This window comes from Choloepus didactylus, chromosome 25 (assembly GCF_015220235.1).
Source record: "Choloepus didactylus isolate mChoDid1 chromosome 25, mChoDid1.pri, whole genome shotgun sequence".
In the NCBI taxonomy this organism is placed as follows: Eukaryota; Metazoa; Chordata; class Mammalia; order Pilosa; family Megalonychidae; genus Choloepus; species Choloepus didactylus.
Genome location: NC_051331.1, coordinates 8,746,457 through 8,762,630, shown reverse-complemented (window position 1 = coordinate 8,762,630; position 16,174 = coordinate 8,746,457). Strand labels below are relative to the sequence as shown.

The 16,174-nt window shown below is 40.5% G+C and overlaps 1 pseudogene; it reads left to right on the top strand.

Annotated features, from left to right (window-relative positions):
- The first annotated feature begins 49 nt into the window (after window positions 1-49).
- On the top strand, window positions 50-15,923 carry LOC119520401 (annotated as a pseudogene).
- Window positions 15,924-16,174: the final 251 nt, after the last annotated feature.

The following is a 16,174-nucleotide window of genomic DNA, read 5'->3' as shown; positions in this document are numbered from 1 at the left end:
CCGGGCACTTCCGCTTCCGGTCTCGGGGCTGCCGGGAGCGGAAGTGGTCGCGGGCTCTGGCTCTCGAGCCTGAGGGCGCCGAGGTGCTGCCGGCTGGAGGCCCGGCCTCTTATTCATCCATCCATCATCGGGAGAGAATTCTAGTTCCCTTCCCGGGAAGAAGGGGGCCAGGCCCTGGGGTAGGGTTGGACCAGGCCCGGAGGTTGGAGCGAAGTGCCGCATCTATGGCCGACGTGCGGGGGCGGGGCCTGTGCCTGATGGACGTGGCGCGAGCGTTGCCTGTGCCAGGTGAGGCGGGGTCTATGCAGATAAGAGGGGCGGGGCTTGTGCCTAGATGTGCGCGCTGGGACCTGCCTGATGGGCGGGGTTAGAGGCGGGGCCTTGATTGCAACTAATTTTGCTCATTATTTAATTTCCTCCAACCTCCCCACCTTTTTCTTTGCTAAAGTTAATCCTTTACAAAAACATACCCTTTTGGAGGGGAGGTCTTAGTTTTCTGGCAGCGATCCCACAAGTAATGGGAATTTATTGGCTTATGGTTTTGAGGCTAGGAAAAGTCCAATATCCAGTCTTCAGCAAGGCCATGCGTTCTCAGGGAAGATCCAGGTGTTCTGGGGCTGGCTACTGGAGATCCTTGGTCCTTGGCTTCTCTGTCACGTGGCAATGCACATGGTGGTTGCTTTCCCTTCTCTCCCAGGTTCCGCTGACTTCCAGCTTCTATTCATCCCCATGGCTTTGTCTTCATAAAGCCTCTGGTAATAGGATTAAGACTTAACCTCATTCAGTTGGGCCACACCTTAATTAAAAGTAGCATCTTCAAAAGGTGTTGTTTATGGGGGTTCATAGCCACAGAAATGGATTAAGATTAAGAACATGTTTGGGGGGAGGAGTATATAATTGAACCTGCCACAAGGGTCTTTCTAATATCTTCTAAAACTAGGAATATATAATTCTTTTACAACTTACTTTTCTCACTAAAAAAAACAAGGATGTGAATATCCATCCAAGATAATACAAAAGTGATTCTTTTCACTTAAAAAAAATGTTTATTATGTTGGATAGATAATAACATACAAGAAAACTTCAGAAGGGTGACTCGCTCCATTCCTCAGTTGTCCTATACAAAAGCAATCATCATAGCCAGTTCAAGCACGTATGTGTCTTTTTCTTTCAATAAATACCTGTAGAGTGTCAGTTGATTGCTATGTGTTATGTGCAAGGGTTACAAAGCTGAATGAGACATCGCCCCTTCCTGCAAGAATGCTCGGCATCAGAGGAGTGAAGGAGCGCTGTGAAGAGAGCAAGATGAGTTTGATCCATTTTCACAAAACTTAACTCGGAACATCGTGGCATGAGCTTCATTAACAGAATTTTTTATTATTTTATAAGGAGATATGGATGGAAAGATCAAGAAATTTGGCATAGAAAAGTTAGTTGAAGGTGGGTCTTGAAGGAGGGAGGAATGGTTAGTGGTGCGAGTGGGAAACATGGCAGGTGGAGGGTATAGTGTGAATAAAAACACAGAGGCATGGGAGAAATGCATGTTCTGGGGACACTGAAAAATGTGTTATGGCTTAAAAATTAAAAGAATATGTGTGCTGTTGACACAGAATAGACATATAGACCAAAGAAATAAAACAGAGCTCAGAAGCAAACAAGCATAGGTGGGGATCCAGTATGTGTTAGAGGGGGTGTTTCAAATCAGAGGGGAGAGGAAGCTGTTGGGGCAATGGACTAAAAGATTGAGTTAAGTTAGATCCCTATTTTACATCATTTACAAAAGCAAATTCCAGGTGGATTAAAGACCCAAACAAACAAACAAACAAAAAGAACTTTACAATATCAAAAGAGAATGTAGGATCTTCCGGGCGGGGCAAGATGGCAGACTGCTGAGCTGTATGTTTTAGTTACTCCTCCAGGAAAGTAGGTAAAAAGCCAGGAACTGCGTGGACTGGACACCACAGAGCAATCTGTCTTTGGGCATACTTCATACAACACTCATGAAAACGTGGAACTGCTGAGATCAGCGAAATCTGTAAGTTTTTGCGGCCAGGGGACCCGCGCCCCTCCCTGCCAGGCTCAGTCCCGGGGGAGGAGGGGCTGTCAGCTACAGGAAGGAGAAGGGAGAATTGCAGTGGCTGCTCTTATCGGAAACTCATTCTACTGATTCAAACTCCAACCATAGATAGACTGAGACCAGACACCAGAGACTCTGAGAGCAGCCAGCCCAGCAGAGAGGAGACAGGCATAGAAAAAAAACAACACGAAAAACTCCAAAATAAAAGCAGAGGATTTTTGGAGTTCTGGTGAACACAGAAAGGGGAAGGGCGGAGATCAGGCCTTGAGGCGCATATGCAAATCCCGAAGCAAGGCTGATCTCTCTGCCCTGTGCACCTTTCCTTAATGGCCCTGGTTGCTTTGTCTATTAGCATTTCAATAACCCATTAGATCTCTGAGGAGGGCCGTTTTTTTTTTGTTTTTTTTTTTTTTTAAATCCTTTTTGCTTTTTCTAAAACAATTACTCTAAGAAGCTCAATACAGAAAGCTTCAAAGAATTGAAATTTGGGCACGTCAAGTCAAGAGCAGAACTAAGAGAGCTCTGAGACAAAAGGCAATAATCCAGTGGCTGAGAAAATTCACTAAACAACACAACTTCCCAAGAAAAGGGGGGTGTCCGCTCACAGCCACCATCCTGGTGGACAGGAAACACTCCTGCCCATCGCCAGCCCCATAGCCCAGAGCTGCCCCAGACAACCCAGTGTGACGGAAGTGCTTCAAATAACAGGCACACACCACAAAACTGGGCGTGGACATTAGCCTTCCCTGCAACCTCAGCTGAATGTCCCAGAGCTGGGAAGGGGGAGCAGTGTGAATTAACAGAGCCCCATTCAGCCATCATTTGAGCAGACTGCGAGCCTCCCAACACAGCCCAGCAGCCCAGAACTGCCCTGGGGGGACGGCACTCACCTGTGACATAGCACAGTCATCCCTCAACAGAGGACCCGGGGTGCACAGCCTGGAAGAGGGGCCCACTTGCAAGTCTCAGGAGCCATGCGCCAATACCAAAGACTTGTGGGTCAGTGGCAGAGACAAACTGTGGCAGGACTGAACTGAAGGATTAGACTATTGCAGTAGCTTTAAAACTCTAGGATCATCAGGGAGATTTGATTTTTAGGGCCACCCCCCCCTCCCCGACTGCCCAGAAACACGCCCCACATACAGGGCAGGCAACACCAACTACACACGCAAGCTTGGGACACCAATTGGGCCCCACAAGACTCACTCCCCCACTCACCAAAAAGGCTAAGCAGGGGAGATCTGGCTTGTGGAGAACAGGGGGCTCGTGGACGCCACCTGCTGGTTAGTTAGAGAAAGTGTACTCCACGAAGCTGTAGATCTGATAAATTAGAGATAAGGACTTCAACTGGTCTACAAACCCTAAAAGAACCCTATCAAGGTCAGCAAATGCCACGAGGCCAAAAACAACAGAAAATTATAAAGCATATGAAAAAACCAGACGATATGGATAACCCAAGCCCAAGCACCCAAATCAAAAGACCAGAAGAGACACACCTAGAGCAGCTACTCAAAGAACTAAAGATGAACAATGAGACCATAGTACGGGATATGAAGGAAATCAAGAAGACCCTAGAAGAGCATAAAGAAGACATTGCAAGACTAAATAAAAAAATGGATGATCTTATGGAAATTAAAGAAACTGTTGACCAAATTAAAAAGATTCTGGACACTCATAGTACAAGACTAGAGGAAGTTGAACAACGAATCAGTGACCTGGAAGATGACAGAATGGAAAATGAAAGCATAAAAGAAAGAATGGGGAAAAAAATTGAAAAACTCGAAATGGACCTCAGGGATATGATAGATAATATGAAACGTCCGAATATAAGACTCATTGGTGTCCCAGAAGGGGAAGAAAAGGGTAAAGGTCTAGGAAGAGTATTCAAAGAAATTGTTGGGGAAAACTTCCCAAATCTTCTAAACAACATAAATACACAAATCATAAATGCTCAGCGAACTCCAAATAGAATAAATCCAAAAAAACCCACTCCGAGACATATACTGATCACACTGTCAAACATAGAAGAGAAGGAGCAAGTTCTGAAAGCAGCAAGAGAAAAGCAATTCACCACATACAAAGGAAACAGCATAAGACTAAGTAGTGACTACTCAGCAGCCACCATGGAGGCGAGAAGGCAGTGGCACGATATATTTAAAATTCTGAGTGAGAGGAATTTCCAGCCAAGAATACTTTATCCAGCAAAGCTCTCCTTCAAATTTGAGGGAGAGCTTAAATTTTTCACAGACAAAGAAATGCTGAGAGAATTTGCTAACAAGAGACCTGCCCTACTGGAGATACTAAAGGGAGCCCTACAGACAGAGAAACAAAGACAGGACAGAGAGACTTGGAGAAAGGTTCAGTACTAAAGAGATTCGGTATGGGTACAATAAAGGATATTAATAGAGAGAGGGAAAAATATGGCAAACATAATCCAAAGGATAAGATGGCCGATTCAAGAAATGCCTTCACGGTTTTAACGTTGAATGTAAATGGATTAAACTCCCCAATTAAAAGATATAGATTCGCAGAATGGATCAAAAAAAATGAACCATCAATATGTTGCATACAAGAGACTCATCTTAGACACAGGGACACAAAGAAACTGAAAGTGAAAGGATGGAAAAAAATATTTCATGCAAGCTACAGCCAAAAGAAAGCAGGTGTAGCAATATTAATCTCAGATAAAATAGACTTCAAATGCAGGGATGTTTTGAGAGACAAAGAAGGCCACTACATACTAATAAAAGGGGCAATTCAGCAAGAAGAAATAACAATCATAAATGTCTATGCACCCAATCAAGGTGCCACAAAATACATGAGAGAAACATTGGCAAAACTAAAGGAAGCAATTGATGTTTCCACAATAATTGTGGGAGACTTCAACACATCACTCTCTCCTATAGATAGATCAACCAGACAGAAGACCAATAAGGAAATTGAAAACCTAAACAATCTGATAAATGAATTAGATTTAACAGACATCTACAGGACATTACATCCCAAATCACCAGGATACACATACTTTTCTAGTGCTCACGGAACTTTCTCCAGAATAGATCATATGCTGGGACATAAAACAAGCCTCAATAAATTTAAAAAGATTGAAATTATTCAAAGCACATTCTCTGACCACAATGGAATACAATTAGAAGTCAATAACCATCAGAGACTTAGAAAATTCACAAATACCTGGAGGTTAAACAACACACTCCTAAACAATCAGTGGGTTAAAGAAGAAATAGCAAGAGAAATTGCTAAATATATAGAGACGAATGAAAATGAGAACACAACATACCAAAACCTATGGGATGCAGCAAAAGCAGTGCTAAGGGGGAAATTTATAGCACTAAACGCATATATTAAAAAGGAAGAAAGAGCCAAAATCAAAGAACTAATGGATCAACTGAAGAAGCTAGAAAATGAACAGCAAACCAATCCTAAACCAAGTACAAGAAAAGAAATAACAAGGATTAAAGCAGAAATAAATGACATAGAGAACAAAAAAACAATAGAAAGGATAAATATCACCAAAGTTGGTTCTTTGAGAAGATCAACAAGATTGACAAGCCCCTAGCTAGACTGACAAAATCAAAAAGAGAGAAGACCCATATAAACAAAATAATGAATGAAAAAGGTGACATAACTGCAGATCCTGAAGAAATTAAAAAAATTATAAGAGGATATTATGAACAACTGTATGGCAACAAACTGGATAATGTAGAAGAAATGGACAATTTCCTGGAAACATATGAACAACCTAGACTGACCAGAGAAGAACTAGAAGACCTCAACCAACCCATCACAAGCAAAGAGATCCAATCAGTCATCAAAAATCTTCCCACAAATAAATGCCCAGGGCCAGATGGCTTCACAGGGGAATTCTACCAAACTTTCCAGAAAGAACTGACACCAATCTTACTCAAACTCTTTCAAAACATTGAAAAAAATGGAACACTACCTAACTCATTTTATGAAGCTAACATCAATCTAATACCAAAACCAGGCAAAGATGCTACAAAAAAGGAAAACTACCGGCCAATCTCCCTAATGAATATAGATGCAAAAATCCTCAACAAAATACTTGCAAATCGAATCCAAAGACACATTAAAAAAATCATACACCATGACCAAGTGGGGTTCATTCCAGGCATGCAAGGATGGTTCAACATAAGAAAAACAATCAATGTATTACAACACATTAAAAACTCGAAAGGGAAAAATCAATTGATCATCTCAATAGATGCTGAAAAAGCATTTGACAAAATCCAACATCTGTTTTTGATAAAAACACTTCAAAAGGTAGGAATTGAAGGAAACTTCCTCAACATGATAAAGAGCATATATGAAAAACCCACAGCCAGCATAGTACTCAATGGTGAGAGACTGAAAGCCTTCCCTCTAAGATCAGGAACAAGACAAGGATGCCCGCTGTCACCACTGTTATTCAACACTGTGCTGGAAGTGCTAGCCAGGGCAATCCGGCAAGACAAAGAAATAAAAGGCATCCAAATTGGAAAAGAAGAAGTAAAACTGTCATTGTTTGCAGATGATATGATCTTATATCTAGAAAACCCTGAGAAATCAACGATACACCTACTAGAGCTAATAAACAAATTTAGCAAAGTAGCGGGATACAAGATTAATGCACATAAGTCAGTAATGTTTCTATATGCTAGAAATGAACAAACTGAAGAGACACTCAAGAAAAAGATACCATTTTCAATAGCAACTAAAAAATCAAGTACCTAGGAATAAACTTAACCAAAGATGTAAAAGACCTATACAAAGAAAACTACATAACTCTACTAAAAGAAATAGAAGGGGACCTTAAAAGATGGAAAAATATTCCATGTTCATGGATAGGAAGGCTAAATGTCATTAAGATGTCAATTCTACCCAAACTCATCTACAGATTCAATGCAATCCCAGTCAAAATTCCAACAACCTACTTTGCAGACTTGGAAAAGCTAGTTATCAAATTTATTTGGAAAGGGAAGATGCCTCGAATTGCTAAAGACACTCTAAAAAAGAAAAACGAAGTGGGAGGACTTACACTCCCTGACTTTGAAGCTTATTATAAAGCCACAGTTGCCAAAACAGCATGGTACTGGCACAAAGATAGACATATAGATCAATGGAATCGAATTGAGAATTCAGAGATAGACCCTCAGATCTATGGCCGACTGATCTTTGATAAGGCCCCCAAAGTCACCGAACTGAGCCATAATGGTCTTTTCAACAAATGGGGCTGGGAGAGTTGGATATCCATATCCAAAAGAATGAAAGAGGACCCCTACCTCACCCCCTACACAAAAATTAACTCAAAATGGACCAAAGATCTCAATATAAAAGAAAGTACCATAAAACTCCTAGAAGATAATGTAGGAAAACATCTTCAAGACCTTGTATTAGGAGGCCACTTCCTAGACTTTACACCCAAAGCACAAGCAACAAAAGAGAAAATAGATAAATGGGAACTCCTCAAGCTTAGAAGTTTCTGCACCTCAAAGGAATTTCTCAAAAAGGTAAAGAGGCAGCCAACTCAATGGGAAAAAATTTTTGGAAACCATGTATCTGACGAAAGACTGATATCTTGCATATACAAAGAAATCCTACAACTCAATGACAATAGTACAGACAGCCCAATTATAAAATGGGCAAAAGATATGAAAAGACAGTTCTCTGAAGAGGAAATACAAATGGCCAAGAAACACATGAAAAAATGTTCAGCTTCACTAGCTATTAGAGAGATGCAAATTAAGACCACAATGAGATACCATCTAACACCGGTTAGAATGGCTGCCATTAAACAAACAGGAAACTACAAATGCTGGAGGGGATGTGGAGAAATTGGAACTCTTATTCATTGTTGGTGGGACTGTATAATGGTTCAGCCACTCTGGAAGTCAGTCTGGCAGTTCCTTAGAAAACTAGATATAGAGTTACCATTCGATCCAGCGATTGCACTTCTCGGTATATACCCGGAAGATCGGAAAGCAGTGACACGAACAGATATCTGCACGCCAATGTTCATAGCAGCATTATTCACAATTGCCAAGAGATGGAAACAACCCAAATGTCCTTCAACAGATGAGTGGATAAATAAAATGTGGTATATACACACGATGGAATACTACACGGCAGTAAGAAGGAACGATCTGGTGAAACATATGACAACATGGATGAACCTTGAAGACATAATGCTGAGCGACATAAGCCAGGCACAAAAAGAGAAATATTATATGCTACCACTAATGTGAACTTTGAAAAATGTAAAACAAATGGTTTATAATGTAGAATGTAGGGGAACTAGCAGTAGAGAGCAATTAAGGAAGGGGGAACAATAATCCAAGAAGAACAGATAAGCTATTTAACGTTCTGGGGATGCCCAGAAATGACTATGGTCTGTTAATTTCTGATGGATGTAGTAGGAACAAGTTCACTGAAATGTTGCTATATTATGTAACTTTCTTGGGGTAAAGTAGGAACATGTTGGAAGTTAAGCAGTTATCTTTGGTTAGTTGTCTTTTTCTTACTCCCTTGCTATGGTCTCTTTGAAATGTTCTTTTATTGTATGTTTGTTTTCTTTTTAACTTTTTTTTTCATACAGTTGATTTTAAAAAAGAAGGGAAAGTTAAAAAAAAAAAAAAAAAAGAAAAAAGACAAACAAGGAAAAAAAAAAAAAAGATGTAGTGCCCCCTTGAGGAGCCTGTGGAGAATGCAGGGGTATTCGCCTACCCCACCTCCATGGTTGCTAACATGACCACAGACATAGGGGACTGGTGGTTTGATGGGTTGAGCCCTCTACCATAAGTTTTACCCTTGGGAAGACGGTTGCTGCAAAGGAGAGGCTAGGCCTCCCTGTATTTGTGCCTAAGAGTCTCCTCCTGAATGCCTCTTTGTTGCTCAGATGTGGCCCTGTCTCTCTGGCTAAGCCAACTTGAAAGGTGAAATCACTGCCCTCCCCCCTACGTGGGATCAGACACCCAGGGAAGTGAATCTCCCTGGCAACGTGGAATATGACTCCCGGGGAGGAATGTAGACCCGGCATCGTGGGATGGAGAACATCTTCTTGACCAAAAGGGGGATGTGAAAGGAAATGAAATAAGCTTCAGTGGCAGAGAGATTCCAAAACGAGCCGAGAGATCACTCTGGTGGGCACTCTTACGCACACTTTAGACAACCTTTTTTAGGTTCTAAAGAATTGGGGTAGCTGGTGGTGGATACCTGAAACTATTAAACTACAACCCAGAACCCATGAATCTCGAAGACAGTTGTATAAAAATGTAGCTTATGAGGGGTGACAGTGGGATTGGGAATGCCATAAGGACCAAACTCCACTTTGTCTAGTTTATGGATGGATGTGTAGAAAAGTAGGGGAAGCAAACAAACAGACAAAGGTACCTAGTGTTCTTTTTTACTTCAATTGCTCTTTTTCACTCTAATTATTATTCTTGTTATTTTTGTGTGTGTGCTAATGAAGGTGTCAGGGATTGATTTAGGTGATGAATGTACAACTATGTAATGGTACTGTGAACAATCGAAAGTACAATTTGTTTTGTATGACTGCGTGGTATGTGAATATATCTCAATAAAATGATGAAAAAAAAAATAAAAAATAAAAACATCTTCCAAAAAAAAAAAAAGAGAATGTAGGCGTATACCAAACATTTTGCTTTATATATTTCAAAGGTGTAATATTAGTTGCATAGCATAGTGTTTAAGAGTACTGCATTTGGGTACATTTTAGCCATCTTATGACCCACCTAACTTCTTCATGCCTCAGTTTCCTCAACTGGTACCATAATAGTACCAACCTGGAAGCTTGTGCTACAATTTGCTGACAAATGCCTGTATGTAAATAAGTTATTATAGTGAGTGGAATGTAATAAGTGTTCAATATACATTGGCTATCTTGATCATATTTTTGAAGGAGTAAATTTATATCAATATAAAATCTCCCCCTCTTCCCTGTTTAATATTTTTGTTGTTGAATTTTATTTAGTCTGATTCTACTTTTGCCATACCAGCTTTCTGTTGTTGTTAGTATTTGTCTGATATGTCTCTCATTTTCAGCCTCTGTCATTTTGTTTTCAGTTGTGTTTTAAGTTTTAAATTTGTAAACAATACATAACTGGATTTTTTTTAACTAAGTCTGAAAGTAATTTTCTTCCACTAGGATAACTTAATCCATTTACATTTAAAGTGATTGTTGATGTGTTTAATTTATTTTTGCCATCTTATTTTACATTTATTTATGTTTTCTATTTATCATTTTTATTTGTTTATATGTTGATTGAGCCAGGTCTCTTTAATCTTGTTCTCAATTTGCTCGTCTTTTCTTCATTTGTTAATTTGAAAAAAATGTAGGGTATTGTCAAAATTAACCTAAAGTAATCACTTGGCATTATTTCCTGGTTATCAATTACAGCCTATCTTTTACCTTTTTATTATTAAAATAATGCATGTTACTTATAAAAATATTGTAAAGTACAGAAAAATATAAAGAAATAGAAAAAATGATATCTTTATAGTCCCTGTGTTCCAGAGTATTTCTGTGGTGTACTGGGTAGGTTTGTTTAATCTGGAAATGTGTCTTTCAGCTCTGGGAAATTCTTTTCTGTTATTTTCTTGGATAATGCCCTTCTTTATGTTTCTTTTCTTTTCTTTCATTCTGAAACTCCTGTTATTTGGATATTGGACCTCCTGGATTAATCCTGAAACTCTTTATCTTTTGGTTCTCCTTTCTTGAAGATAGTTCCCCCTTTATGTCCAATTCTTCTTTTCAACTTTTATTTGGGCTAACATCATTTTAATTCCTTAAAGCTCTACCTTATTCTCTAATGGTTTCTTTTTTAACCTTTTTTTTTTTCTTTTAACTATCCTTGCTTAATCTTTCTGAATATACAAATCAGGGGTATTTTTAAGAATTCTTTTTGTTCCAAGAGCTTATTTTAGGACAGTTATAGATCCTCCCTAGTGCTCGTTTCCCAAAACAAGAATTTAAATCCTTGAGTAAATAATTTTCTTCCTCTAACCTCTCCATCACAGTCAGAAATAGCCAGCTCACCCTACAGTCCTTGAATCCCTCATGCTCCTTTTAGTGGTTGTTTATAGCAGCTTTTTAGACCCCTGAACCCTTATCTTCAGTAGACACTTTAATCCAGAATACTACAGATAATAATTTAATTAACTATTTGCTAAATTCTACCATGGACTCCTGTTATCCCATCCTCTTTTACTAACCAGATCTTCATTGCCTTTAGACAAAATCAAGTTGGATAACCAATCCCAGATTCCAATGCCTTTGAGAGTCTGCCGCCCACAACCACTTCTGGAACCAATTACTGTATCCATCCGAGTTCTTAGTTGCAGGCAACAGAGTCCACTCCACCCACCTTATGCCAGAGGAATTTGGTATGAAAAATTATTTATAGGAAGCTCACAGAATCATTGGAAGGGCTTGAGGAGCATGGACTAGGCTGTGTTTCTAGGAACAACTCCCAAAACCACACCAGAGACCCACCTGGAAAGGACACTATCTCATGCTAACACTGTCACAACTGGGAATCTTCTGAGGCTGTTAATTTATCTGAAGCTGCAGTTCTGCTACCTGCAAGATAAAACTTGGAAATTGGTTTGGATTATCTCAGCCTTGAGGTTCCAGGATCCCTGACTTGAGCCAGTATCTTAGGACTTTGAGCCTACCGTTATCATTCTTTAAGCTCTCTATCACACATAAAAGCAACCAGCTAATCCTGCAGTCTTCAGATCCCTCCTGCCCTCTTTGCTCTTCAATGCCAGTGGCCACTTGCCCCAAAACTTTCAATGGGACCCTTCATTCCAGATGACCAGAGGCCATTATTTAACTGTTGCATCATTACCCCTTAATACTAACAGGATGTTCACTGTCTTCAGCCCCCAACAGACCTGCTGTTCAATTCCAGATTATCATTTCTTTGAGGATTCATGGCCTACTACTAATTTCTATATCCATGAGAATTCTTGATTCCAAAAAAAAAATAGTCACAAACTCTGAATATTTTAGGCTGAAAATGAACTTATTAAAGGTTGTTAAGTAGCTCAGAGATTCTCTAGGAGAGTCTGCAAACCTTATTAATGCCACAAATCATGCTCCAGAACTGACATAGAGAAAAACCCCTGCCAGCACCACTGGGCACTGTGATAATCATTTGTTGTTTCACTTGAGAGTGTTCAGTTCTTTTGTAGAAAACAGGAAAACATGGCTGAGCTCCCCCACCTCCAACACTCCCACCAGGTCCTGCCCAGCCTTCGGCAGCCCTTCTTCCTCCCCCAGGACCCCCTCCACCCTCTCCACTTCCATCATCCAGGCCTCCACCACCCCCTTCTCCGCCCCCTCTTCCTAATCAAGTACCCCCTCCTCCTCTACCACCTCCTGCTCCTCCCCTCCCTCCATCTGGATTTTTTGTGGGACCCATGACAGAAGATAATCACCCTTTAACTGGACTTGCAGCTGCAATTCCTGGAGCAAAACTTAGGAAAGTGTCATGGATGGAGGATGCCTCTTTCCCTCCACTTGGGAATTCAGCCTCATCCGAGACAGATAAGGGTCATGGAAACAGACCCCTTCCCTTAGGGGGTAGTGGTTTAATGCAAGAAATGAGTGCTCTGCTGGTTGGGAGGAAAAGAATCACTGAAAAGGGATCAAGAATAGAAACAGAGCAAAAGGAGGACAAAAATGAAGATTCAGATCCTGTTACTTCTTAGGCCTCTTCAAAAAGTGCACCTGAACCAACAAGGAAACCTTGGGAAAGAACAAGTACAATGAATGGCAGCAAGTCACCTATTATCTCCAGATGGTATTCTCCAAGGAAAAGTCAGATTGTTTTTGACAACAGGTCCTATGATGCATTACACAGACTGAAATCTGCACCCTCGTCACAGCCCAGCACCAATGGAGTCCAGTCAGAGGGCCTAGACTATGACTGATTGAAGCAGGACATTTTTGATGAAATGAGAAAAGAATTAACAAAACTAAAAGAAGAGCTCATCGATGCAATCAGGCAGGAACTGAGCAAGTCAAACGCTACCTCCACATCACTGCCACCACCACCACCACCATCTGATGTGCATAAAGAAAAAAACGAAGGAGAGATAGGACTTTAATCTGAAGGAAAAAAATACCCACAAACAGCAACTGTTAACATCATCAAACCCCTACCTTTTGTGAGCTGTAAGAAGAAAACAGAAACAAACAGTTGGAAGAGGGAAAACCAGCATATGTTGAAAGTCTTCAGACCCTATCACTCTGATGATAAGCTATTTCCCTCCCAATTTGTGGCTTTTTTCTGACCTTTACAACAAGGTGGAAGAGAATCGTGTAAGAGTTCCTGTTACAGTTTTGCAGAAAATACTATACTCTCCAGGCAAGATCATAGTGCATCAAAATGTCTTCATGTCAAGATAAAATTGCATGTTTTTCACAATTCATTGCTTAAATAAAGCGGAGAAAAGCTTAAGAAGTTTTTTTTTTTTTTCCAGAGAGTGCTGATGAAGAATTTAGCAAGTTATGCTGCTGTATTGTAAATGTTTCTCTCAGTTTTGTCTTCCTATCATATTTGATATTCCAGGAATAAATGAGATCAGCCCTATATAGGCAAAGATCAGAAAATATGGGAGAAAAAAAGAAAGAAGAAAACATGTGATGGGTGAAACTCATAAGATGTGTTACATATAGATAGGTAGCTAGTAAGCAAGTGGCCTATAAGACATAGGTAAAATTCATAAGCTGTGTTAAGTAAAGGTGCATAAACTGATCACCCGTGTGTTAAAATAGGTAGAAAGAATGGTAGGACCAAGAGGTACCCAATATTCACGTGCATATGCACGCAAGTCACACAAAGCTCTCAATATCCATGAGGTCTTAACTCATCCTTCCATCGGTGGGACCTGTTTTGGTGTCACATCTCCTGCCCCCAGAAAAACCCAGGACCACTCAATAGGCTAATCAGCAAGCCACAGTTTTGCAAGGTGTACCTTTCCCCTGGGTCTCTCCAGTAAAGCAAATGTTTGTCACTGATCCATGCCATCTTTCATCTGGGGGCCCCTTGCTCAAACCTTAGCTCTGTCCTAGTAACTGCACCAGCAGCAAGGAAATCTGGTGCGGTAGAGACAGAGACAGAACCTACGAAAACTGCACTCCCTAGGAGGCAGGCAGCCCACCCCATCCCAAGAGTGTTAACTTACTCCATCTCTTTTCTCGTTGCTTCTCATGTTTGTTTAATATGACCATGCAATCTGAGCATTTTAATTGGGTCCATGAGCCTTTCCATTCCATGGCTTCTGGGATTGCTTTGCCTGGTGATGTACTGGGAGAGTGTTGTTGCATTAAGGTAATTCCCCACATGAAGGGCACAGAGCATGCAGCCTGTAAACCAAAGTGGCCAAGCCCAGGTGCCAGATGCTACCTCTGGATCCTCTGGCTCCGGTACACCAGGAAACCTTACGTAGCTCCTGCTACCCTCACCAACACGAGTTCCATGAAATTCCTGCTTTCTGCATCGCTGGATTGGCATTTGAGTGATGGTGCCCTGCTTGGTGGAGGACAGGCCTGTGCTCCATCCACAAGGGAGGTGAGGAAGTGCAGGAGTGAGATGCACAGAAGGTGATCACGGGAACTGGGCAGCCAAAAAGAATGACAAATACCCACTACTGTCCATCTGCTCCACATCCTTCTCTCTGCAAGTATGCACGGAAGGGTGGCTGGAAGGTTGTCCACAAGTTTTAATCCTGGTTGTGTGTGGGAGATGAGATTTTGCATGATTCACTATTTTCTTCTTTCAGCTTGTCCATATTGTCGGGGGAGGAAGATAAATCATGAATCTTTTAAGACACAATTTGGACAGAAGAAATCAGATTTCAAATATGTTTACCTTTGGACCCCATTCCAACAATTTACCCTGTAGAATTATTTGCACAGCATCCAACTCACTGAAGCATTATTGTTATACGATAAAACTGGGTAAAGTGTGGTACATCCATACCGTGGAATAGTGTGAAGTCATTAAAACGAAGTTGTGGTACAACATCAAATGATGCAGACATACCTTCACAACATGTTTTAGAGTAGATACCCAAAATATGTCAGTGCTATGAGTTGTTATACAGCAACAATCCTTAATTTTCCCTCTGGCATTTTTCTATTTCCAAACATCCTTTGCACGAACTATCTGATCTTATTCCCTAGAACTGTTTCTATGGAAATTTATTTTTTGAGTAATAAAGGAAATAAAATCAAATTTTGTTAATGCCACGAACATATTTCTTTCCCCTAAAAAGCAAATGAATTGGCAAAGTTTAAATGTGAGAAAATTAAGATCGAACAAATGATCAACCTGGCATGAAATCACCGAGCACAATGTTAGACGTTTGTTGGATGGATGGACAGACAGACGACTGGATAGATGGATGTTTGGTTAGGAAGTCCAGGCTTCCTAGCTCCTATTTCCTTGTGCTTGTTACTAAATTTATCTTATTAACATAACGAGATCTTTGGACATGAATTTTCAAGTACAATGAGAATATAATAATAGATTTAAGGTAATATAGAAAAGAACTGGTTAATAGCACTGTGGGATTTGGACCTTTATCCATGCCTCATTCCTGAGTCATAAACCCCAATATTTGAAGCTGTTCTGAGCTGCTTGTTGCATCGTTTACCCAGAAGGTGGCAGTATGGTATCAAGACTGACTATGAGCCCAAATAGGGTTCAACCTTCATCATTAACATCATCATCAAAATAGTAGTGATAATAGAGAATCTTGTGTGGGACGCATCATAAACCAGGTATAATATTTTTAATCTTGTCTCAGAATAAAACCAGAAAGTTATAAACCTTCAGTTGTTGTCCCTGTTTTACTTTGGTGACATGATCAAGTGAGTGTGTGATGCTTAGAGCATCTCTTATCTGACAGATAATCGATCTCACCCCTGCCCCTCCACCCCTTCCCAAATATCCCTCCCCACAAATCCCTGGAAGCACGCTGAGCTTTAGCTGCTATAACCTTGGATGTTGCCCACCCCAAGTGCATCTTGTTTTGAAAAAAGAGCAC